At 43.9% G+C, this 25,527-nt stretch overlaps 1 pseudogene; it reads right to left on the bottom strand.

The window, feature by feature from the left end:
* Positions 1-4,829: 4,829 nt before the first annotated feature.
* On the bottom strand, positions 4,830-25,233 carry LOC146870089 (histo-blood group ABO system transferase 1-like; annotated as a pseudogene).
* Between the last annotated feature and the right edge of the window lie 294 nt (positions 25,234-25,527).

The following is a 25,527-nucleotide window of genomic DNA, read 5'->3' as shown; positions in this document are numbered from 1 at the left end:
ACACTGACACTTGAACAGGGCTGTACCTATCCCCACACAAAGAAGTCTCCACTCCCTGTAGTGTGTCTGGAGCTAGAGCAACGAAGGGCAGTGTCTTGTGCACTACAAAGACTTTTCTTTGAAGTTTGGCAACTTCAAAGGCTGAAATGGTATAAGTAATGGACTCCGCAACTAGACCCTTGACAGACCATCTCCAGCCATTGGTGGGCCCTTTACCTTGATGGTGCCTTGCTCTTCTCAGTGGATTTTTCCTTGAAACAACTTATTTGCCCCTGGTTCTTCATTTGGAATGCACTCGGTTTAAACATCTTCTATTCCATAGAAGCCTCCCCTATGATAAGGTGATTGTGTATTACTCTAGTTCCACAGTCATTTCTTAACAAAACAGTATTTAGAGATTGTTGAGAGCCCCCTATGCTTGATACTGTCTTTGAATAAGTGCAGATTGGATGGCAGCTGCCACAGAACTAAATACAAAGACAGCGCCCTGATGAAGGTTGCGCCACTCACTTACATCGATTTGTAAACTTCCGAAACACGCATCGGCTCATTTCTGTCTACATTACATTGTGCTTTATATAAAATTTCAGACGTTTTTAAAATTGCACTATAATGGTTATTACAATATAAATTAAGCTTTAGAACCCTATAAGTTGTTTGTAGTTAATGTCTTGATGTGTACATTTTCTCTCTGTAGGTCTGTATGTGATAGCCTTGTCTAAATTTGTGATGTAGTTGATTTATTTTTGTCTTTGTTCTTAGTGTATTTATACGGTTTATTTGTTCTTTCCGTGTATGTGGAGCTCACAAATTGTGTATATATATATATCATTGTTAAATATAATTTCTCTATATGTTAAAAAGTTGCAAAACAAAGAAGATTTTGTTTATATCTAAGATCAATGAATTATAAATGACACTTGTCTGGCGTATTATATTTTTATATCATAAACGTATTGTTTATATATCTAGACCATGGAGAAGTTCATGTTGAGTTTTGTTAAGCACATAAGTAGGCCCTTGAATGTGGAAGAGCAATCCCACAGTTATACACCGACCTAAAAAGGGTTCTGAGGTCTAGCCATAGAGCTGCCCCATCCCACAACCGCAATCTGATTTGTTTCTTCATACATGTAAATGTCGCCTCAGGTTTTCGAAAGGCTGTGTTTTGCATCACATATAGAAGTTTTGGAAGTGTGATCATCTTGAAAACGGCTGCTCTCCCGAGTAGTGTCATTGGTTGTTTGCGCCATCTGGAGATGTCCCCTGGCATATCTGTTATAAGCCTTTCTAGGTTATTTTCTTGGAACCCATCCGAGTCCATCATTATGCAGATGCCATGGTATTTAAAACGATCATATGCTACCATAAGAAGATAAGGAATGTCTTCTTCAGAAGCCCAGTCACCAATCTGAAAGAGCATCATTTTGTTCCAGTTTACTTTGTATCCAAAGTACTCTCTGAAATCCTCAAAAAGTGTTAGGATGGGCCTTAGTGTCTCACCAGGTCTGGCTATATACATTAGGACATCTTCCTTATATAGGGATATCTTTTCCCTCTGTTGACTCATGTTTACACTGATGAGCCTCTCATTCATTTGGATGCAACGAGCCTGTGGTTCTATGCACAGCCCAAACAGAAGGGAAGAGAGTAAGCACTGCTGCCTGGTCCTCTGTCCAGTGGAAATGTTGCAGATAACACCCCATTAATCTGAATTGCATCTGTCATGCCCCTATTTAAGAGGGACACCTAGTTACAGAAACACAGTCCACCTCTTAAGCGCCTTAGGACCGAGGGAGTCAAATGCTTTTTCAGCATCGATTGAGAGTTTGACCTTAGAATCTTTCGCAGAGTTTAGCCAGTTGGGTAGACATTTGAGGTTCTGACAGAAAGTTCAGCTTGCTATAAATCCCGTCTAGTCACGATGGATAAATGCTGTTATGACCTTGTTGAGTCTATGGGCTAACATAGTGGCCAGTAATTTGGTTTCTACAATAAGTAGAGAGATTGGGCAACACGACCCGCAATCTGATCGTGGTTTGCCCCCTTTTGGATTACCATTATTAGGGCACGGCGAAAATCTGGGGGTAATGTTCCCTGGTTCAGGGCTTCATCAAACATCTTCGGCAGGTGTGGACCCACAAATGATGCAAAGGGCTTATATAGTTCCACCGGAACCCCTTATGTCTAGGTGTCTTCCCACATTGCACACTCTTTATGGTGTCTGTGAGTCTGTCAGTGTACAGGTTTCCTTGAGCATTTCATAGTCCTTCCGATTCAGGGTATGGATATTTAAGGACACTAGGAAGTGTTGTGTCTCTCATCTCCCTGCGGTCTGTCTTTATATAATACATGGCAAGCTCCAGAGCCATGCCCACTGACTTTGACATCTTTCCTCCTGCATTACTGAATATTTCTCCTATCCATCTTGCCTCTTCCTGTCTGCAGCTCAGCCAGGCCAGAAGGGTGACCTGCCTTATCACTGACTTCGTATAATATCCGCTGTTTTGAGAGATAATGGCAATGGGCCACATTCTCTACTTCATTAAGATATTCTGCGTGACTGTTACTAATATTCTAGTTTGGTCTATCTTTGGGTGTTCAATTACTTGACTCTCCAGGGTGAAGAATTGCTTCTCTAGGATGAGGATTTTGGTGCCTTTCTTCTGTTTTTTTTGGTGCAGTGATCATTTGTATTTTATCGCTGAGAACCGCCTTGTAGGCTTCATATATGACAATAGAGGATTTGATGATTCCACATTTTCTGAAAAGCACATGGCAGAGTCTATCCCTATCTCCAACAGGGTTTCTGGGTACATCAATTCCTATGTGTTCACTATCTAGTGGGTCTCCACTGATTGGGATGGAAGTGATCCGATATTCCCCCTGCTAGGTATTCTGTTTCTATAAGTGGGGGCACTTCTCCCGTGGGTGGATACATGTAATCCAATCTGGAAAACGCCCTATGTGTCTCAGAGAAGTATGAATAATGCCTGTCTGAGGGGTGGTTCTGTCTCCATAGGTCTGTCAACCCCAGTGCTCACCACTCACTATTAGTTGCGTATCATTGGCCTCAAAAAGTATTTATTGGACCAATTTTCTAGTTTGTCCTGCTGCAGAAATGGGGTGTGTAGCCTTGTGTCCCTTGTAACCCAATTAGGGTAATGCTCAGATTAGTACATCTCTTAGTGATTAGGAAGGGGGTATTCTTTTTCGCTAGTATCACCACCCTACGGGAGCCCAGGGAGAAGCCCATATGACCGCAAAAAATGTATTGGCCCATACTAGGAACGTACATACAGTCCCAATCAGATGTGTCTCTTGTATTAAGACAATGTCCATATTTGTCTAGCGAATATACAGCGCTACCGCTACTCATTTAATTTTGTTCCCTAGGCCATTTACATTCAGGGATGGAGTTTGAGGCTAACTTTCATCCTGTCAATTACTGTCTCAAGGATGAGTCCATCCCCACCTAGTTGCTTCCCTATCGCCCATTAGGTAAGCCAGATTTTCCTGTCTGCCATCATTCACAAGTGTGTCTCTGCTCATGAACTACCCAAATGCTAAACACCACCCCCACTACCACCCCATTATCGAACTCATAAGCTTTAAAAGAGAAACTGATTATGACCAAACTACAGAAATATGATAGTATTAAACTACAAATCAACTATGAACAGCGGCGGTCCCTCCATTAGAGCGGAGTAGCGCCTCACCCCGCCCCCCCCCCCCCCCACCAGCCACAAATAAAACGATAATAAAACAGGATTCTAGCCCATTTTATTATTGTTTTATTTCAATCCCCCTGGACCCGTCCCCAGGACTCGGACGAGTCTTGGGGCGTGTCCAGGGGCATGACACTGTGGTGGGTGCGTGCTACTGCACATCCTTGTCCCTTCACTGCGCATGAAGTGTTTGGCTGCTTTCTCAAGCCCCAGCTGCGTTGCTGGGTATCTGCAGTTTCAGGATTACCTCAGTGGTACCCAGAAGCTCCCCCACAGCATGGAAATGTCCCCTGGGGAATAACAGCCGAAAGAGATGGGGGCCGGGTACAGCAGGGTGCCTCCCCAGTTAAGTACAGCCTCCTTGTCTACAAGATATCTTTTGGAAGGTTGTGCAGAGAAGATTTCTAGTGTATCATGTTTGGGAACAAGCCTGAAAATGTCTTATCGTGAAATGTTAGATTCTGGTTGGTTCTCTTAATAGGAACCATAGGGAGCCTTTCTTTACTGCAGAGTTGTATGATTTAATTGCGCATTGCTGAGCTACTTAGATTCAGATGCTCCTTGCCACAGTCTAGAGCGTATAGATCTCTGTTCCAGCTAAAAGAGTTAGACTTCTGACCAAATCCATTCTCACCTACTTGTCAAACTTTATTTGATTCTGCCTTTTAGAGGCTTTACTTGCTGACACCTTCTGCTTGACTTAGCTCACGAATTTCTCCATTTCCTTTAGCTTAGCATATTACAAAATCTTCTCTTCACGGGAAGTTGAATTTGCCCGATTTGCGTCATGATTTTTTGAAGCATTTTATTTTGTATTTGCTGATTTTTAATTGCTTTGAACTATGTAATGGGAGCATTCATGTAACTGACAGTTTATCTTTGATCACCTTTAATGAGTTGAGGTATAGTTTTGCTAATAAACCTTAATCGTTTGGAAATCTACTACATTCTGTCATCCTTGGGGGCGTAATGTACTTCACTGTAATCGATGTACTGTTGATTTGTAAATTTTAAACTTTAGCCCGGGACTGCAGGTCCATCCGCTTGAGTGCAGCTTGTATTTGACTTTGCACCAAGGACCTGCATGGTGCAAATAACCATCTAGCAGCAACACTTCTTTCTGATGATAGATGGTAACACCAGGCCCACATCCATCAGGTACTCTGGGGATAGGATCCTTCTGTGTTTATGGTACAGAAAGTTTTTATTTAGATAGCCCTCGTCATGCCAGATTGCTTCAATGCCTCTATCTTTGTCTCACATTATGGCATTGTGGCCGTGGCCAGTGGGATGATAGACTTCTCTTCCTGATCCTCCAAAAACATCTCGAACATAATAGAAGTCACCCTCACTTTCTGGGATGCTGACCTCTGACTGTAAAAGACACAAGATGATGGACGGAATGTTGCACATTGGCAAAACATTCACCTCCAGTCACAGATCTGGGTTTAATCCATCGTTATTTTGCTCACCACGCCACCCCAGTTCAGACATGGCCCTATGCAAATCAGTCTTGACCCTGTGCCTCAAGGGAACAGTCCAGCCCGAACTGCAAAGCCATGTCTTCCCTGGACCGGAATCAAGCATCCTAGGACCGGTTTCGGGGTTTCACCCCTCTTCAGCCAGGATAGCTTGACTCCAGTGGCGTAGTGAGCACGGGACCCACGTCTGGGCATACCCTTCCCACATAGGGCGAACAGCAAAACACACAAGATGATGGACGGAATGTTGCACATTGGCAAAACATTCACCCCCAGTCACAGATCTGGGTTTAATCCATCGTTATTTTGCTCACCACGCCACCGCAGTTCAGACATGGCCATATGCAAATCAATCTTGACCCTGTGCCTCATGGGAGCAGTCCAGCCCGAACTGCCAAGCCATGTCTTCCCTGGACCGGAATCAAGCATCCTAGGACCGGTTTTGAGGTTTCACCCCTCTTCAGCCAGGATAGCTTGACTCCAGTGGCGTAGTGAGCACGGGACCCACGTCTGGGCATACCCTTTCCACATAGGGCGAACAGCAAAACACACAAGATGATGGACGGAATGTTGCACATTGGCAAAACATTCACCCCCAGTCACAGATCTGGGTTTAATCCATTGTTATTTTGCTCACCACGCCACCCCAGTTCAGACATGGCCATATGCAAATCAGTCTTGACCCTGTGCTTCATGGGAACAGTCCAGTCCGAACTGCCAAGCCATGTCTTCCCTGGACCGGAATCAAACATCCTAGGACCGGTTTTGGAGTTTCACCCCTCTTCAGCCAGGATAGCTTGACTCCAGTGGCGTAGTGCGCACGGGACCCACGTCTGGGCATACCCTTCCCACATAGGGCAAACAGCAAAACACACAAGATGGCAGTTCGGGCTGGACTGTTCCCATGAGGCACAGGGTCAAGACTGATTTGCATATGGCTGGGTTCAAACTGGTATGGCATAGTGAGCAAAAAAACGATGGATTTAGGCCCAGATCTCTGTACTGGGGTGAATGTATGACATTGTTCTGCATTCTGTCCATCAATTGTTGTTTTTGCATTGGCTTCTGACTGTGACCTCAACTCATGGGTGAAAGACTGAAGGAACCCAGGTGGAAAGTCCGAAATCTATAGCTTAGCAGTCCCACTTCAAGCAGGTCAGTGAACTGCACGCCCATGTTCACATTGACATGTGTTGTCCACCTTGACGCTTTCAGTATCATCTCCATTCATCTCATGAACACCTCATTGGTGAACAGCTTTCATCCCGATGCCAGCGAGAATACGGGCACCTGATTGGGCCAGTCTGTGAACACATAATGGTTCCTCACAATGAAGAACTTCTCTGCTGTTGGGATAAAGCGAAAAATAAGTTCTACTCTGACATTCAGCCTCTTGAACTGTTCATTCAGGATATTCAGATTGTTCGTCCCTTCCCATACGATTAGAGCAAACCAAGGAGTACGTAAGCCAGGTAAGTGCTGCAGTCATGGCTACATAGCTTTGTCTTGAGGCTGAGTGTTCCTACAAACAAAATTATAATAAAACAATTCTATCATACAATACATTAAGGCAAACATTTCAGAAAAACGTTCTTCAAATATAAAATGAATTAATATCTTACGAATGACATTTAGCTAACACAATGTATCCACCAATGGTATACTATTAAAGATACTATCAGTGGCAGAATTCTCTCCCCCCCCGCCCCCTTAGCCCCCATTTAAACATTTACATCCAAACATAACGTGGCTACGTAACTCGTCTTGATCGCCAGACATGGGGCACGGCAAATAATTGTGCTGCATCGGACTCCATTTGTATTTTTGTATTGTAATGCTTTGTGGGAACCAAACCCATTAAGAGCAGCTGCATTTATATTTTTTAAAACTTTTAAGGGTCTCATGTCTCTGCAGATGGATTTACAGCATACCCACCTTGCCCAATGTTGGGATTATTTATTTTTTAGGGCGGGGTATCTAAGATAATTGGCGCAGCTAAGAGCTGCCCCCATGTCCTGTTCACAGGAAATGGGAAAAAAGCCGTTCAACCTATTTGTCATTTCTCTAAACGGCAATTGTCATTATATCTAATATAAGCGCTTATCCTCAAACTTTGATTTATTAAAAAATACCCATTCGATGTAAATATAAATCGTAAGTAACCCTATTCTTCAAATGCGCAGAATCAATCTGCTTACTTCAAGCTTGGTGCTTTATTTGTGACAGTGCCTTCAGATGGTGAGTTCCAGAACCCGTTTTGGGACCAGTACTTATTTTCTATCATCAGCCTTTGACCTAGAGTAAGAGAGAGAAAGACAGAAAGGAGGAAGAGAAAGATAAGAGAACAATGGCAAAGAGAGAAAGTAGGGCTGAAATTCGCACCCGCAAGCGAGAGATAAAGAGGCAGGAAGTGTGTAGAGGTGGAAGAAGTAGGAAGAAAACAGAATCAACATTATGCTGCCTTGGTATTCAGCAACCCTTGCATTCAGCAGTGTCAGTAGCTTGTCCTTCACTTCTTTTTTTCTTCTTCAAATTAATCACAGTTCAAACAGCTAGGACTGTTTCACTGTCCGCTTAAAATTAGGCTTGGACATTTTAATGAGCGCCTCCGGAAGTCAATTAAAGCATTGATCATTAAAATCCACAAACCAATATTCCATTCTTTCCAATACCAGCTTAACTGCACTGCACAACATTTGTGTTGCAACAGACCACACCCCATAACAGAAAGACATTATGACGCCATTACATCCTAAATGTCTCAATCGCAGCAGGCCCTTGTCATGAAGGGAAACCACTTTGCAAGATGTTTAAGTTTGAAGGGGAGAATGACGATTCTCCAGTTATTATGCAGAGAGAATCTTGATTTCATTACAAGACCGGAGGCTACTGCTGGAGCGGGTAGTACAACATTTTGTATACCCCCCCCCACATTTTGCATGTTTATATTAATCCGAATAATCTATTAATTGTAATATTATTAATTTGTTTGAAGTGAGAACTCACCAATTATATTAACAAAATAATTACACGTGGGAATTGCACCTTGCGTGGCTATATTAATTGTAAACTAACTGGAGTACGCATATTAATAGTAGAAAGCTAGAATATTGTATGTTATATGTCGCTTTGGTGATGTATTTGTGATTTGTGCTTTATTCAGTGAGTATAAACTGCTCTGAGTGTTGCTTCTGCTAGATAAATACACACACATATGGGTATTAGCAAGGGGATAACATTTTATTAGCCATTTCTATGTTTTAATTACATTTTTGTGTTTCTTTTGCTTAAGTTGACCATTTCGGCCTAAACAAGATGGCTGAACGAGACGTTAAACGTGACTGCCCTGACAATACGAGGTTCTGGGTGAAGTGCGCAGGCGTCACCGCCAGCAGCAGTGGCCTGGACCTGACCCCGGGAGAACATGTACCCTTCAAGGACGCTCCGGGAACCCATCCAAGACCAAAGACAAAGCTCAATTTAAAAGCCGGAACAAGCAAGTTTGATGACTTCATCATTCGACACCCTGAAAACTGTACCCCGCTACCTCAAATGGACCAATCAGGACTCTCTAAACCCCGATCTTGATAATTTTTGACATTATTTTCATTATAAAAGTAGGTAGGGAATTAGGCTAAAAAACGCTAACGATATCGATGATCGACACGCTCTTATTTGACGAACTCGATTTCCTGACGTTATGCTGATGGAGAGGATGGTGACACTGCTGGACAGCTGTTATCCTGAATCTTTGAGAGACTGAATTGCGGCCTAACTTTGCTGAATAAATTCTTCCTTGACTGATTGACTTAGAGGACGACTTTAGCCAGAATAGGTAAATATGATATCCTAAAATGCTAATGATGATTTCTAACGTTTCTTGCAATATTTCTTAGATAAAGAATATTTGATTAATTGACAAATGTGTTGTGTCGATTATTATAAAAAGAGAGTTTGATGGGATTTAAGACTAGATAAATGACTGTGAATCTAAACCTTCAAAACAACTAAATGATCCCTCTCCTTATGAGAGGGATATCTTAGGTCTGAGGTTAATGTGTCTAAGTGTAAGGTAAAGGTATTCCTTTCATGTCAGCGTTTGGAGGCGTATTTCCCTTGGGAAAAACAGATCAACGGAGTGTAAGTATATTTGGTGTTATGGGCCCCACCAAATGAATGTATTTGAGTGAATTTGATGCTGAGGTAGTTGGTCTGTGCCGGAGGGGGAATTTGACGCTAAGCGCTGCAACAGTTTTCTGGTAGCAAGACAATGGTTTTTATTGTTTTGGTTTGATGAATATTGCTTGTAAATAGCTTATTGATTATTGGTTATTGATATTGGTTCATGTACTAACACTCTTTGTTGAGTCGTGTCAAGTTTGATGTTGTTTTCACGGCTTCTGGGATGTAGGAAGTCGGAAGTTTGTAACGGTTCCGTTGTTGTTATCCTGTAGGTACACAGGAGAAACGTGTGACGATTGAAGTTGCACGACGCATTGTCTGGGTTCGATTCGGTGATATCGCCATGTGTTGCCATTAGAGACATTTTCTGTGTGGAAGAAGTGTGTATGATAGTGAAGGTTACCTGTGAAATTCTGGTCTTAGGTACCAGGGATCTAACTGGCATTCCGATAACGCTTCTCACTGGAAAGGTAATAGGTTCTCTCTGAGCTCGATAGAAGGACAAAGGAGAGGTAAGCGCTGCTTTGTTAACGTATGTCATAATTCTGTAGCAGGACAGACTGTTCGCTGTTCTCGGGAAAGACAGGATTCTGTGTGAATGTACTACATTTTTCTTGTGTGAAAGTGCGTGAATGAAAAGGAATTCGGGTTAATTGTGAAACTCTAGTTTTATTTCTCAGGAGCATTGGGTCTCCAACTATGGTGCCGATTCCGATCCTGTAAAACCCGGGTACGAACCGTCGGACGGAGCGTTTTCTCCGTCCGACTCGTACCCGGGAAAAACACCTTACAAACCCGCAAGTACGATTCGTACAAAAACACCATTTCCGTACGAATCGTCAAAAACACCGACCGGCAAAAAAATACATACAAATCTGATCCGGGACACCGCAAACGTGACGTCCGGACGGAGTCAGGCAGCGTCTCACGAACCAGCAAGTACGATCCGTGCCCACGTCACTCCGCACAGATTATATTTTACGGCAGCCAAAAACTGCCGGGAAATCAGGACGACGCGCAGAAGGAGCACCTGTACGCGACGGACAGCCATGGACCCCAACCTACGTGTCATCCCGGCCCTCATAGCAGTCCACCTGGTGTACAGGAACCGACACAGACGCCGCAGAAGGTCAGAACAACACCCAGGGGCAAAGGGGGGGCAGGGGCAGGAAACATAACCCCCACCCAAGTTAAAAATCATACATGCCCTGTACATACCTGACCCCCAGGGCCTGGTCACTTCGGGGGGCGGGGGCGTCTCCACCAAGGCCTGCGTCCGCCACAACGGAAGTCGACATGGACGCGAACCGGCAACACAACAATTGTGGTACGCACCGTACCACGCCTTAAGAGCGCGGGTACGGGTCGTACCACGCCCACCCCTACGTCACCCCAACAATGGCGGTACGGCTCGTACCCATGCCTTTGGGACGTGGGTACGGGCCGTACCGCCATTGTTGGGGTGACGTAGGGGTGGGCATGGTACAACCCGTACCCACGCTCTTAAGGCGTGGGTACGGGCCGTACCCCTACGGCACCCCAACAATGGTGGTACGGCCCGTACCCACGTCCCAAAGGCATGGGTATGGGTCGTACCACGCCCACCCCTACGTCACCCCAACAATGGCGGTACGGCCCATACCCATGCCTTTGGGACATGGGTACGGGCCGTACTGCCATTGTTGGGGTGCCGTAGGGGTACGGCCCGGACCCACGCCTTAAGAGCGTGGGTACGGGTTGTACCACGCCAGTGGACAGACACATAGGGGTGTGTGGCCATCAGCCCCAGCAGTGCCCAGACATATGAGGGGTGGGTGCAGAGTCCTCCCAGCAGTGCCCAGACACAGGAGGGGTGGGTGCCTATCACTCCCAGCAGTGCCCAGACACAGGAGGGGTGGGTGCAGAGTCCTCCCAGCAGTGCCCAGACACAGGAGGGGTAGGTGCAGAGTCCTCCCAGCAGTGCCCAGACATAGGAGGGGTGGGTGCAGAGTCCTCCCAGCAGTGCCCAGACACAGGAGGGGTGGGTGCAGAGTCCTCCCAGCGGTGCCCAGACACAGGAGGGGTGGGTGCAGAGTCCTCCCAGCAGTGCCCAGACACAGGAGGGGTGGGTGCAGAGTCCTCCCAGCAGTGCCCAGACACAGGAGGGGTGGGTGCAGAGTCCTCCCAGCACCCCCGTAGGTACGCTGCGGTGGGGGTCCGCACCGTACATACAGGGGTGGGGGTACGCTCCATACCTACGGGGTGGGGTGGGGGTATGCTCTGTACCTACATGGGGTGGGGGTACGCTCCGTACCTACATGGGGTGGGGTACGCTCCGTACCTACGGGGTGGGGGAATGCTCCGTGCCTACGGGGGTGGGGGTACGGTGCGTACAGGGGTGGGGCTGGGGGTACAGCTCGTACATACGGGGGGTGGGGGTACTGCGCACCGTACATACGAGGGGGGTGGTGGTACGCACCGCGCATATGGGGGGGTGGTGGTATGCTCTGTACATACGGGGGGTGGTGGTACGCCCCATACATAGGGGGGGTGGTGGTATGCACCGTACATACGGGGGGGTGGTGGTACGCCCCGTACATACAGGGGGGGTGGTGGTACGCTCCGTACATATGGGGGGTGGTGGTACGCCCCGTAGATAGGGGGGGTGGTGATACGCACCGTACATACGGGGGGGTGGTGGTACGCACCGTACATATGGGGGGTACGCGCTGTACATACGGGGGGGGTGGTACGCCCTGTACATACGGGGGGTGGTGGTACGCTCCGTACATACGGGGGTGGTGGTACGCTCCGTACATAGGGGGGTGGTGGTACGCTCCGTACATACAGGGGGTGGGGTGGGGGTACGGCGCGTACAGGGGGGGCTGGGGGTACAGCACGTACATGGGGGGCGGCTGGGGGTACGGTGCATACTTGGGGGGGTGGGCTGGGGGGTTGTTCGGCGCGTATGCGGGCACATGTTTGGACGTCTCCATGCTTGCCATGGGAGTTCGCTCCGTACGGTGTTTTTTCCATATGGTTGTGCATTCGGACGGACGGGACGGATCGTACTTGCGCGCTCGGACTTCAGTTTCCCGATTCGTACATAAAACTGTCCGGGTACGTGTCGGACACTTTTTCCGACCTGAGGACGTGTCGGGGAATTTTCCCAATGCGATTCGTATGGATTTTTTAACATACGGATCGTACTTGCCAGTTTGTACGGGACTTGTACGATTCGTACGTTAAAAAATCCGGATACGATTCGTATGGGGAATATTTTTAACGGATCGGAATCGGCACCTAAGTGTCTTAAATACAGGAGAAACGGTTAGCTAATGCTTGTTAGGAGGGTGAAGTAGAGGGATATGCTACTTTATCAACGGAAGTAACGATTCTGTAGTAGGGCAGAGGTAAGCGCTGCTCTCAGGAAAGACGGAATTCTTGTCAGAAAGGTCTATTGCTATTCTTTGGTTAGTGAAGCGGACAATGGAGACGTTTTTATGTTGTTACTAACAGAATTGTAGAAATTGAAACAAAAACTTACTGAACAGATTTGTAAAGGAGGGGTAGACAGGAGCAGGAGCTGCCGCAGTGGCTGCTGACGTCAGAACGACCACGCTGGGATTGGACAGTCGGTCAGAAACGGAGAACGCTTTGGATTGGTGCGTTAGTGTGCGCCGCGCTAGGAGTGGAGAAATACAGGGTGACGTAAAACGCTCCCTATTGGTGCGTTAGTGTGAGTCGCGCTGGGATTTGAGAATTGTGACAGTGATGTAGACGCTCCGGATTGGTGCGATAGTGTGAGTCGCGCTGCAATTGGACAGAGTAGCGGTACAGTCGTAAGGAGAAACTAGTAAGACACGAAAGAAAGGAAAATGTATTACGATCCACCAGAAAAAGAGAAAAAGTCATGGTTTAGTAAAATTAAGAAGTGGTTTAAGAAGGACAAACCGATCATAACTAGGGAAGGACAGTTACTTCCTCCACCGAAAACCCCTGCATCCTTTATAGTTGCGAAATATGGATATCACACCTGTATTTGGTTAGACAACTGGGTTAAGTATACGGAAAAAGACAGAGTATTGGCTTTTCCAGAGCATGGTTCATTTAATTTGGCAGTTTTGAGAAATTTGAGAGAGAGAATGATGAATTTAGAACCGAGACCTAGACCGACTCAATTCGAGGCTTTGACGGAGTAGGAAGACGAAATGCATGACCGAGAAAGACAGAGAAATGGTAGAGGATATAGGTACCTGTTTGGCAGATCATACGGACATGAGACGCATGATGATCGAATGAGAAGGCGGCGAAATACTAGTATGACTGAGGGTTTGTTTCCCGTAAGAACTGCAGGAGAGAATGAAGGACGAAAGTGTGTAGAAAAGAGGCATAATGTGGAGTCGAGAGGGTACAGAGTGAATGAGTCAGAGGATGATGTTCTTGATGATATGTTCTATAAGAATCCACCACCATACCGACCAGAACCAGAAATATTAACTCCAAGTGCCCCAATGAAAGAAACAGTACGAATCATAAAATCGGAACCAGAGTTCCAAGATTTGGGAAGAAACAATCCTATTAGAGAGGTAGAAAAGAAGTTTGGAAGAAAATTGGATGGAGAAAATTCAGCAGAATTAGCAAAGACAACCCTAGAATTAACTGAGAAAATAAGAGAATTAACCAAGAATTTGGAAGCGGTAACTGTACCAGTAACGATAGGTCCAGTAATGCCTATTTTTGACAAGCAGAAAGACAGTGAACATTGTTTGACAGTCCCTTATAAAAATAATAAACTGGTTGAACAACCAAGAATGAGTCAGAGTGAGAATCCATGGAGACAGACTATGAGCATGATTGAACCGAATTTTTCAAATAACCCGTTTGTAGGTCAGAACTGTGCAGAGAAAAGTATGACAATGATAGAGACGATGTCAGAAACACAAAAAGTTTTTGGACAAAGAAATGTAGAGAAGCCAGTAGGACCGTCTACAGAGGAGTTGAGTGAATGGTTGAGAAGCTTGCAAAAGAAAGACAAGGAATCTCAGTCAATAGATGTAGCTAAATTACGAATGGTACTGGAAGAATTAATAGTAGGAACTATCCCGACAGAGAAATTAAAAACCTACCAAGATGAGGAGTTGTTTCTGTGCAAAAGCGTAACATGGAGAGCAAAAAGTCTTCATGAAAGATTAAAAGAAGTGGCGAATGAGATGGGTATTGATATTGAAAAGGTAAAAGCCCCACAGAAACCCTATCGAGTAGACTTTACCGAAAAAGACATTGAAAACATGAATACCACAGGACGAATAGGTCAGATTAAGGATATCATTATTTTGTTGAGAAAATGGGGAGATGTGGACAAATGGAAGAGCAGATGGTATCGTAAGCGAGACTTAGTTTCAGACAAAACGTTTTCAGCTTATCCTATGAGAGAAAAAGAGAAGGTTGTGACAGAATATCCTATGAAAGATATTCCGGGAGGAGGATATGTGCATGTCCCATGGACTCGACAGGATATTTTGTCATTTACGAATGATTTCCCTCGACTGCGTGAAAAACCCGTCGAGTGGTATAGGCAGGTGGACAGATTTGTGAAGCTATCCAAAGTATTGTGGATTGACCTGAATAGCTTGTTTGACATAATAGTACCAGCAGATCTATGGACAGAATGTAAAATAGTAATAGATTGGCCGACACAGGAATACCCAAGGGATCCTAAGACAGGAGCTCCAGACCCTGAGGTAATGAAGAAATATGAACAGGTAATGGCATTCCTGAAGAACAAGGTACCCCCTAAAGAGTCAGATTGGGTGAAAATTGACAGAACACATAAAGAAAGCAAAGAATCAGTACATGCCAATTATGAGAGGTTAATCTTAGACTTTAAACAATTCAGTGGAGATGAAAATTTGAGTGACAAGGATTTGAGTCATTTCGTATACAGGTTTGTATATGGTCTTCGTCCAGAAATTAGTGAAATGATAAAACAGCATACGGTAGATTGGCAAAATAAGAAAATAGACGAAGTATTGAGACATGCTAAATATTTCAGTGATGAAATTGAAGCAAAACAGCGAAAACTAAAAGAGAAGGCAATGTGGGCACAGGTAAAGGTAGCCGAGAGACAGGAAGCACAATTAGTGGAACAAGCTGGGTCAAAACAAAGATTTAATCCTGGGAAAAATAAAGGGAATATTGAGAAAGCTAAAAAGAAATTTCCGTGTCTTAATTGCGGTAGGATAGGGCATTAGAAATCCGAGTGTAAGAATCCACCAAGTACTAATGACGAAAATTCATCCTTGAATCCACAGGTGCAGAATGAGGTGAGTGGTCAACAGCAACGACAACAGCAGGGTGTAACACAACAGAATCAGGTGCCAAAACCACCTTTTCCACAGAACAAAAATTGCCAAAAGTGGAGTAAGGAGAATGGATTCTACAACGAAGAACAGGTAAATAAGCCGCAACGCGCTAGCGCTGCTTCGCAATATTGGCTGCAACGCGATGAAAGCGATTCAGAAGAGGGTTATTGACGGTGCCGAAGGGAGGAAGAGGAGTGAGTACTTGGCGCAACTCTAGAAGTAGACCAGACAGTCCCATTTGTAGATGGCAAAGTTAATAATGAAAATATTACTTTCCTAGTTGATACTGGTGCTACTCGATCAACTGTTAGATCAGCTGATGTCAAGAAACTTCCTCTCTCGGATGAAACGATCCAAGTAGTTGGGGTCTCCAACAGACAGATTACAACTTACCTTACAGAACCAGTGAAAGTTAGTATAGAGAAATTTTCTGAAATGCACAGATTCGTAGTGTGTGACACTAGTCCTGTGAACTTGTTAGGTAGAGATTTATTGTGGAAGATGAATTGCACTATATTTTGTACTCCAGATGGAATAGCCTTTGAAACACCAGATGATGATGTGTTGTATAAAATGACATTGGCAAACAGAGAGAAAGAGGTTACAGGAACCTATGCTGTATTCAACCCTGACGAACTACCAAAAGAATTGAAACAATCAGTAAAAGCAGAAGTTTGGGACTTCACAGGAGAAGATGTAGGATTGATGAGGAATGTAGATCCAGTAAAAATAACTGTAAAAGAAGGAGTATGTTATCCAAATGTCCCACAATATAAATTGACCCCTGAAATAATCGAAGGAGTTACTCCTGTGATTGAGAGAATGATAAAACAAGGAATTTTGAGAGAGATAATGAGTAGCCCATGTAATTCACCAATAATGGGACTGAAAAAGCCTAGTGGGAAGTTCAGAATAGTGCAAGACCTGAGAAAGATAAACAAAATTGTTGTACCATGTTGTCCCATTGTACCGAATCCATCTGTGATTTTATATCAGATCCCTCATGACGCAGAATGGTACACAGTGATTGATTTATGCCATGCTTTCTTTTCCATCCCATTGCACCATGACAGTTGGCAAATCTTTGCATTTAGTTTCGGCGAGCGTATTTTGGCATGGTGCTGAAGTCCACAGGGGTATACAGAAAGCCCCTCAATATTTAATCAGCTATTGAAAAAGTCTTTGGAGAGTCTAGAAATGCCTGAAAATTCAGTACTAGTCCAGTATATCGATGACCTACTTGTGGCATCGAAAACTCGTGAAGCTTGTGAAGTAGACACGGTAGCTTTGCTGAATCATTTGGCAGATGGAGGACTAAAAGTGTCACCATCGAAATTACAATTCTGTAAGAAAGAAGTCCAATATTTGGGACACAGCATTGAGAAAGGACACAGGAAAATAACCATAGATAGATAGAATCAGGATCATAAAAAGAATGAGTCCACCAATGACCCAAAGAGAAGTGAGAATGTTTCTGGGAATGGTTGGATATTGTCGTCAGTGGATAGGTAACTTTTCATTGATTGCAAAACCTTTGGTACGATTGACAAGAAGTGATGTAAGAGATCCAATTGATTTGAACAAAGAGGAGTTGGCAGCATTCAAGAAGTTGAGAGAAGGATTGTGTGAAGCGCCAGCATTAGGTATGCCTGACTATGATAAGGAGTTCGAGTTGTATTGCAGTGAGAGAAATGGATGTGCACTGTCTGTTCTAGTAAAGAAGCATGGAAAACTGAGGACACAAATTGCTTACTTTTCATCCATGTTGGACCCAGTAGCTGTAGCCCTTCCTGGGTGTCTGAAAGTCGAAGTTTGGAACAGAGTGAAGGAATTGTGATGGGATATCCTGTGAAAGTGTTTGTACCTCATGATGTGGCGATTCTTTTAACAAGGAGTCGTACTCACTATATGACGCACAGCCGACTGACTAAGTATGAAAAGGTCATTTTGGGTGCAACAAATGTGAGTCTTGTGAGATGCGTGAATGTGAATCCTTCAACATTGTTGCCTGATGTAGAGCATGTGGAGGTAAGAGATGAAGCAGATCATGATTGTACTTGACTTTTGTACAAAACCAAGACCTGACATAAAAGATGACCCTTTACCAGAAAGTGATTATGTCATGTTTGTTGATGGATCTTGTTTGAGAACAGATGATGGAGTGCTTAGTGCAGCATATGCTGTATGTACAGTTGCAGCAGTGATGGAAGCATCCTATTTGAAGGGAGTAAGGTCGGCCCAAGTAGCTGAACTTGTTGCCCTGACTAGAGCATGTAGGATTGGGAAAAGTGTGAGAGTGACTGTGATAACTGATAGCCAATATGGCTACGGGGTGGTCCATGATTTCAGCCAAATTTGGCTGCAAAGAGGTTTCCTGACCTCAAGTGGAACTCCCATTAAGAATGCTGAAGTGGTTGGGAAGTTGCTTGAGGCAATACAGCTGCCTAGGCAATTGGCTGTGGTAAAATGTGCTGCTCATAGTCGCAGTGGTGATTACATTGCCACTGGAAATAAATTCGCCAATGACATGGCACAGTATTGTACACGAAATCAGAATTCAATCAATCGGGCAAAGGAAAAGGAAATGATTTCTTGTTTCCCAATGTTTACTAACACTGTGGGAACATGGGATGAGGTAAGAAAATTGCAGGAAGAAGCAGGAGAGGAAGAAGTAAAACAGTGGGTAAAAGCAGGATGTGCACCAAGAGAGAAAGATCATGTGTGGGTCTATCGAGATGGAAGACCAGTTATGCCTGATAGCATGATGTCTGCCATGGCACGGATGTATCATGGACATATAGGGAGAGATGACATGATTAGGTCTTTTAAACAAACTTGGTAAAATGCCAAGTTTAGGCTTGTGGCGGAAAGTATTTGTCAAAGATGTCTAATTTGTCAGCAGTACAATCCCGGAAGAAAGACAGTGGTGAGTCTAGGAACAATAGGTCGAGAGGGAGGGCCTTTCACCAGAATGCAAGTAGATTTCATTATGATGCCTCCTTGTAACAGGTTGAGGTATGTTTTGGTAATGGTATGCCTATTCTCTAGGTGGGTAGAGGCGTTCCCAACAAGAAGAAATGATGGAATGACAGTGGCAAAATTATTGTTGAGGGAATTTATACCTAGGTTTGGGTTCCCAATAACACTTGAATCAGACAGAGGAGGACATTTTCATAATGAGATCATAAAATTGATTTGTGAAGCATTGAATGTACGACAAAAACTGCATTGTGCCTACCGACAAGAGGCTTCTGGTGTAGTAGAACAAATGAATGGTACTATCAAAAACAGAATAAGGAAAATGTGTTTAGCCTCAGGTATGAAATGGCCCGATGTCTTGCCTCTAGTCCTCATGACTATTAGATCAATACCAGACAGAGCTACTGGTTTGAGTCCTCATGAGATCATCATGGGACGCGCAATGAGACATGTATTTATACCAGTCAACAAGCTGATGACAATAACTGATGACATGGTATTGGAATACTGTAAAAGCCTGGCTGACGCAGTTCATTCTGTGTTTCATCGGGTTGGAGCGGATGCCACCACTCTTGAAAAGAAGCCAGCTCATGATCTAAGCCCAGGGGACTGGTTAAGGATAAAAGTACACAGAAGAAGAAACTGTTTGGTTCCCAGGTGGGGAAAACCAAGGCAAGTCATTTTGACTACAACAACAGCTGTGAAGTGTGCTGGATTGAAGAACTGGATCCATGCAAGTCATACTTCGAGAATTCCAAATCCAGTTGATTGTAAAGAAAAGGAGTATTTTGATGAGTCAGAATCCAGTACTGAGTCAGATGACGGAGAACCAAAAGATAAAGAAGGAGAAAACTCTGAAAGGGGGGAGACAGAGCCAAGGTTAACTTTGGTCCCCAGAAGTAACTCCGTGAGGAAAAGGTTACAGATTTCTGAATCCAGTTCAGACTCAGAGACAGAACCAAGAGCCCATTCATCCAAGAAAGAACAAAGGAAGAACAAAGAAAAGGACAGTGGAGAGACAATAAAAGAAATCCGTGAGAAGGAAGTGCCAGATGAAGGATTGAGAGAAATTCCACCTGAGACAACACCCTTAGATGGACAGGTGCCAGATACAGAGAGAGAGGGAAAGATCATTCCGGAAGATCCCCGAGGAGGTATAGGGAACTCCAACATCCAGTTAGAAGCAGGGACAAGTAGTCAGCAGAAAGATTGCGTGACGGAGATACGAGGAGGGACAGAAGTAGGGAAAACAAAAGAGGTGGAAAAAGAATACATTGAAGGTAAAAAGCAAGTTGAAACAGTCTGAAGAAAGCGAAGATGAAATACCAGAAGGCCGAGTTCTGAGAAAGAGAGCTTGGGGGACTGAAAAGAATGATAAAGGGAGTAAACTAAAAAGAGCGGCAAAAGACGAGGTGTGGCCAAACAAAATAAAGAGACTGAGATATCGACTAACACGTGTAAATTCGCCAAGAGCTGAGCAGGTGAATGAAGAAACGAGTCAGGAAAAATCGAAAGAAGAAGAACAGACAGTAGTCAAAGAAAACAAACGAACAAGAAAACCTAACCAGAAGTATAAATCACCGGAATGGACATATGTGGCCCTGCCTGAAGTGAAGGAAGAGGGGGATAGCCAAGGAAATCCAGAGGTGGTTGTACCGGAAGTGGTTGATGAAGACGAAGAATCGGAAATCCTGAGAGTGATCTTGTCCGATATTGGAGAAGAAGCGGATGTTCAGGACAACCTGTATGCTGAAAACGAAAGGAAAGTGAAAGATGATGAGATGCCAAACTGAATGAGACAAGGAAGTTACTGATGGAAAAACAATAAAATACTGAAAAATACAAAAACTGGTAGAACCACGTAGGTGCTTAGAAGCCTTGGGTTAGAAACTAGTTGTGAATTAGAAGAGGCTAAGTCAAAAAACACGGCTCAAACATAGAAAGTAGCAAAAGTAGATGTACCTTTCTTAGAAGATGGTGCAAAATGTGTTGTTGTTGTACAGGATTATTAATGCTTCTTTTGAGTATTCTTGCTCTACTAATTTCATTTAAAGTTACTGTTGATACATTAGAAGGACATAGTGATAACATAACTAATATAGGGAAAGTTCAAAAGGTAGTTCCAACTAGAATAGATAAAAACTATTTACATAAAGACAGATCAATAACGAATTTTTCTAACAATGTGTTTTTAAAGTTGCAATTACCTGCATCTGTATCTGAAGGAGTGACTTATCATCACCTTCCTGTAACATATGGAATAACTTGTAGTGTAATAGCTAGTTTCTTTTATCAAACAGGTAAATTAGAGTATTATTTTTCAGATGTAGATACTATATTTTCACAAGTACCAGCAATTAACAAACTAAACAAGGTAAAACCTGCAAAGGTATTAGGTGAATTTTTCTTAGAGACAAATGAACTAACCTTAGAATATATATTTAGAAATAACTTGACTTGCAGTTTAAAGAAATAGGAGAAGACATTTTTGGATATGGTTGAAGAAAGGAGATTGAAAATGCAAAGGAAGGTTTCAGAAGGGAAAGTGGAGAAAACGGTTTGGGATGTAGAAACGGAGAAACATTTAAGAGGAGAAACGAGTCCAACTATGGCATTAGATTGGCCTCAGAAAGGGAAATTGTGTATAAGAAGGAATCAGACGACGTATGACAATTATTTTCTAGGGAATAGTGAGTGCCATGATACATACCGAATCATGGGAGGATGGGGATTTAAAGGTGGAAGAGATCCAGTCTTTCCAGGACTGTATTTCATTTGCGGGAACAGGGCATATTATCGTTTGCCAGACCACTGGTATGGCACATGTTATGTTGGCCTGGTCTTTCCAAAGATTTTTCACATGGATAGAGGAGAAGATGGTGTACATAGCTTAGGTAGTTATTTAGCACGTAGTAAGAGAGAATCTTGGACTGAAATTGTGGGTGACATTTTTGTAGCACTTATACCCGCAGTGGGAATATCTCTGATGCGAACAAAATTAGAAAACTTTCAACAGTAGCGGATCGCTTGTCAACAAGCACCGCTGGAGGATTCTTATTGGTAAATACTGAAATGGTTGCCATGTGTGCTATGGTAATGCAAAATAAACTTGCCCTTGATATTTTATTGGCAAAAGAGGGTGGAGTCTGTGGAATGCTGAAAGTTCAACATTGTTGTACTTACATTCCTGACGAAAGTAGAGATTTGAAAATTTATATTAAGAATATTGTAGAATTGCATGAAGAAATTGTACCACTGGAGGTTGAAGGTGTCTGGGAGAAGATTGGTAAGAAAATATCAGCTATTAAAGACTTTGTAGTAAAACTAGGTAGTACATTTATAGGTAACGTATTGTTTCCATTAACTTGTGTGATTTCCTTAGTATTAATAATTAGACTAGGTTGTATTTGTTGTAGAAAGAATAAAAACCAGAAAACTTAAGGAGAAGGGATAAGAAACAGGGAAGAGAATTTGAAGAAATAGAACTAGAAGAGTTAAAGGATAGCATGTATAAAACAGCAAAAAGAGAAGAAACAGGGGAAACTGAAATATGAACGAAACAAGAAATCAATTCAAATTTCCGTAAAAGGGATACAAAATTTTTAATTAGTGTGGTGATATAATCACCAAAGGGGGGATTGCTGGAGCGGGTAGTACAACATTTTGTATACCCCCTCCATTCTGCATGTTTATATTAATCCGAATAATCTATTAATTGTAATATTATTAATTTGTTTGAAGTGATAACTCACCAATTATATAAACAAAAGAATTACACGTGGGAATTGCACCTTGCATGGCTATATTAATTGTAAACTAACTGGAGTACGCATATTAATAGTAGAAAACTAGAATATTGTATGTTATATGTCGCTTTGGTGATGTATTTGTGATTTGTGCTTTATTCAGTGAGTATAAACCGCTCTGAGTGTTGCTTCTGCTAGATAAATACACACACATATGGGTATTAGCAAGGGGATAACATTTTATTAGCCATTTCTATGTTTTAATTACGTTTTTGTGTTTCTTTTGCTTAAGTTGACCATTTCGGCCTAAACAAGATGGCTGAACGAAACGTTAAACGTGACTGCCCTGACAAAACGAGGTTCTGGGTGAAGTGCGCAGGCGTCATCGCCAGCAGCAGTGGCCTGGACCTGACCCCGGGAGAACATGTACCCTTCAAGGACGCTCCGGGAACCCATCCAAGACCAAAGACAAAGCTCAATTTAAGAGCCGGAACAAGCAAGTTTGATGACTCATCATTCGACACCCTGAGAACTGTACCCTGCTACCCCAAATGGACCAATCAGGACTCTCTAAACCCCGATTTGATACTTTTTGACATTATTTTCATTATAAAAGTAGGTAGGTAATTAGGCTAAAAAACGCTAATGATATCGATGATCGACACACTCTTCTTTGACGAACTCGATTTCCTGACGTTATGCTGACGGAGAGGACGGTGACACTGCTGGACAGCTGTTATCCTGAATCTTTGAGAGACTGAATTGCGGCCTAACTTTGCTGAATAAATTCTTCCTTGACTGATTGACTTAGAGGACGACTTTAGCCAGAATAGGTAAATATGATATCCTAAAATGCTGATGATGATTTCGAACGTTTCTTGCAATATTTCTTAGATAAAGAATATTTGATTAATTGACAAATGTGTTGTGTCGATTACGCTTTACGCGATCAGGAAAACGCAATGCTCTCCTCCGGCTCAGCGTCCGGTTGCCTTGGTTATGCCCCCTCGTCTCGAGCGCGTAACAGTGCCTTACTGAGCCGAGCCTCTTTCAGTCCCAATCTCCGCTGATACTTATAAAAAAACAAGAAAGAGCAAGATTGCCACCTGGTGGCCTCGTCTCACACTGCGCTCTGACTATCCTACAGAGAAATGAGGAATCTGCCTTTTAAAGAAAGTTTGGTACTGATTTTGAGTGCATTACCTGCACAACTGTGAGTAGGCCTTATAAAGGCTCTTTATTTATTAATCATACATATTTTATCTCAAGATATCTTGAGCTTAGAAATGGATCCTGACGCCAATACCCCACAACAGCCCTCTAAGGAGCTTCTGGGGGATAGCCTGAAGAGGCTCATTGGGGAAGAAAATGTGAAGGAGGCATTCACCCATGCAATGGAGATTGGTAGCCCTTGCGCTACAATAGATGCTGGTGCTCATGGCAGCACAAAAGAGAACTTCCATTTCCTTGGGACAGAGAGAAGAGTTGCCTGTAGCGACATGATAGAACGCGGTATCCTTTACGGTACAAATGACCTTGGTAATGATTCCTTGCATATCCAATCACGAAAGCACGGACTAAGAGAACTTAGAGATGGATGAGTTCATTTTTGATCCTCAGGATACTATGGAGGATCTTGATGAGGACTTAGATCAACCTTCCACCTCATCCTTTGTTCTCTCTAAACAACTTGGAGTGCATATTAGATGCTCTAGTGATTGGATACTGTGGTACCTTATGAGCCACTAGTATATAGTACCTTAGGTAATAAGGGCATAGGTACTTCACAGGCCTACCAGGGGCTGAAGCATGTATTATGCCACCCCTGGGAAGCAGACTAAATCTGACACCACAGGCCTGCTACTGCAGCCTGGGTGAGGTAGTGTTAGCACTCCTCACTGAGGAATAGGTCCCTATATCTCACCTTACACACACATATAAACCTATCAGTCACCCCTAAGGCAGGCCCTAACAATCCTGAGGGCAGGGTGCTTGGTTTCCATGTGAGGGGGTGCCTCTGCCTGAGCAGGACCCCGCTGCAGCTCTCAGAGTCCATTCTCTGTAGCTGTTTGTGGATGTGGTTAAACCATATACTCTTAAGTGCATTATAACGTAGCGGTAAATGCTAACTTTGGGACGGCTGCATCAAAACATGTCGTGTTTGGTGTCAAACACTTTGGAATCATACCCCCACACCAGTAACTGGTGTGGGAGTACGATCCCACCCTTCTAGAGGGATAGACATGTACCCACTGTGGAAACACGGTAGAATCCTGAGGAGCCCTGGCATCACAAAATGGATGCCACCAGCACAGACACTGGGCTGCCCTCCTGCTGCTGACTGAAACTCGCAGTGGAGGAGGCCCAACAATAGGCATCCTGTCACAGGGAGGTGTAACCACCTTCCAGACAGGATTTAGTGTATTGGGGCTGGGTGGGTGCACTCCTAGAGTGCTGTGAAGTCCTGCACTTGGGAGCAGTAGGGGAGCAGTAGGCTCCTCTGTGCATATGCCAGCTCAAACCAGTTCAGGGGCTACCAGCCCCTGCTCTGGCAATTTTCATGTTCCTCGTTTCAGGCTGTCTAGAATGGGAGGTCGTTCTTTCTCATGTCTCGCTCCTAGGCTGTGGAACTCACTTCCTCTGTCTTTGAAGCTGGAACCTCATTACTTGAACTTTCGTAAGAATTTGAAAACCTGGTTATTTTCCCGCAAATAAACTTCAGCCACAGTGATCCCCTTATTGCCTGGTCATCGGCGGCGCCGGGAGACCCCATTGTGGGTAGCTGCGCGCCTAAGAAATCAATTAATAATAATAATAATAATAATAAGTGGGTGTAGCCACCCACTCCCCTGACCCTCCCATAGGGATGGTCATAGAGCTAGTCCCTCCCTTCCTTGTTGTATAAGTTAGGGAGCTCTTGCCATTGCAAACTAGATATCCCTGGATGACGCTCTGAAGAAGAATCCTGGACCTTCGATGTTCCACTACCTTTGGAAGACTGAAGAATCTCCCTTGGAGTCAAGGAGTGCTTGGCAGGGACCAAAACTTTGCATCAACGGTCGCAAAC

This window comes from Triturus cristatus, chromosome 1_1 (genome assembly GCF_964204655.1).
Source record: "Triturus cristatus chromosome 1_1, aTriCri1.1, whole genome shotgun sequence".
NCBI lineage: Eukaryota > Metazoa > Chordata > Amphibia > Caudata > Salamandridae > Triturus > Triturus cristatus.
This window is presented reverse-complemented; position numbering and strand designations above follow the sequence as displayed.